Here is a 1,704-nt window from a genome sequence, read left to right on the forward strand (position 1 = left end):
AGAACCAGTATAGACACACACCAGCCCTCTGATCAGCCTGCTATGTAGAACCAGTATAGACACACACCAGCCCTCTGATCAGCCTGCAATGTAGAACCAGTATAGACACACACCAGCCCAACCCCTCTGATCAGCCTGCTATGTAGAACCAGTATAGACACACACCAGCCCTCTGATCAGCCTGCTATGTAGAACCAGTATAGACACACACCAGCCCAACCCCTCTGATCAGCCTGCTATGTAGAACCAGTATAGACACACACCAGCCCTCTGATCAGCCTGCTATGTAGAACCAGTATAGACACACACCAACCCCTCTGATCAGCCTGCTATGTAGAACCAGTATAGACACACACCAGCCCTCTGATCACCCTGCTATGTAGAACCAGTATAGACACACACCAGCCCTCTGATCAGCCTGCTATGTAGAACCAGTATAGACACACACCAACCCCTCTGATCAGCCTGCTATGTAGAACCAGTATAGACACACACCAGCCCTCTGATCAGCCTGCTATGTAGAACCAGTATAGACACACACCAGCCCCTCTGATCAGCCTGCTATGTAGAACCAGTATAGACACACACCAGCCCTCTGATCAGCCTGCTATGTAGAACCAGTATAGACACACACCAGCCCCTCTGATCAGCCTGCTATGTAGAACCAGTGGGTGTTGTGTATGTAAATACAATGACAGGAGCTCTACAGCTCTGCTGGTTGTCTTCTCTCCATGGTAGGTAATTGATTGATTGATGAATGTCACTGATTGGCCAGAGAGTTCAGTCACCTGTATCAGGTCTGAATCAGTCCCTGATTACAGAGGAAGGATGACAACTAGCCGTGCTGCTGAGAACAGCTGATCTATACGTACCTTCTAATGATCAGCTGATCTACCTTATCATGCTCTATGATCAGCTGATCTACCTTGTGATGCTCTATGATCAGCTGATCTACCTTGTGATGCTCTATGATAAGCTGATCTACCTTATCATGCTCTATGATAAGCTGATCTACCTTGTCATGCTCTATGATAAGCTGATCTACCTTATCATGCTCTATGATAAGCTGATCTACCTTGTGATGCTCTATGATAAGCTGATCTACCTTATCATGCTCTATGATAAGCTGATCTACCTTGTCATGCTCTATGATCAGCTGATCTACCTTGTGATGCTCTATGATCAGCTGATCTACCTTGTCATGCTCTATGATCAGCTGATCTACCTTGTGATGCTCTATGATAAGGGGTCTCCAACAGGTCAATCTACCACTAGCTACCAGCCAACCTATGAGTAGCTCGCCAAACTATTCTGAAAGTACCGCAAGCTCTCAGCTACTATCTAATCACTGCAACATTGACATTATCCCACCCCTGTTTAGCCACTATTGAATTAAAAAGTATTGATTAAAAAGCCAAACCTAACAGAATATCTGCCAATTAATTTCTAGCAACATTACCCCAGTCTGTCTGTGTGGTGCAGACGTTTGCCTGTCACTTCGTGTGTAGCCAGTTGATGTGATAACCACCCTGTGGGTTGGCAGAAATACTTTCCCCAGAACCTTCTCAATTACATGTTAACTGCAGAGTAGTCTTACCTGGCAGAAGTATGTCATGAGGAAGTATATCATTGGTTATTTTCTAACTTTGCCATGAACTGAGCGGCAGCAGTACAGAACCATCACTAGACCAGCACATCAGATGG

The 1,704-nt window shown here is 45.5% G+C and overlaps 1 protein-coding gene across 1 annotated transcript in view; it reads left to right on the forward strand.

Annotated features, from left to right (window-relative positions):
• The window catches only part of LOC121557939 (dihydrolipoyllysine-residue acetyltransferase component of pyruvate dehydrogenase complex, mitochondrial), a gene marked incomplete at its 5' end in the record, with an annotated part of 27,610 nt that extends 26,186 nt beyond the window's left edge, over positions 1 to 1,424 (forward strand). Inside the window, one exon of the mRNA XM_045218342.1 lies at positions 1 to 1,424. This exon is cut by the window's left edge and continues 1,190 nt beyond it.
• Between the last annotated feature and the right edge of the window lie 280 nt (positions 1,425 to 1,704).

Source organism: Coregonus clupeaformis, unplaced genomic scaffold, assembly GCF_020615455.1.
Source record: "Coregonus clupeaformis isolate EN_2021a unplaced genomic scaffold, ASM2061545v1 scaf1514, whole genome shotgun sequence".
Taxonomy (NCBI): Eukaryota; Metazoa; Chordata; class Actinopteri; order Salmoniformes; family Salmonidae; genus Coregonus; species Coregonus clupeaformis.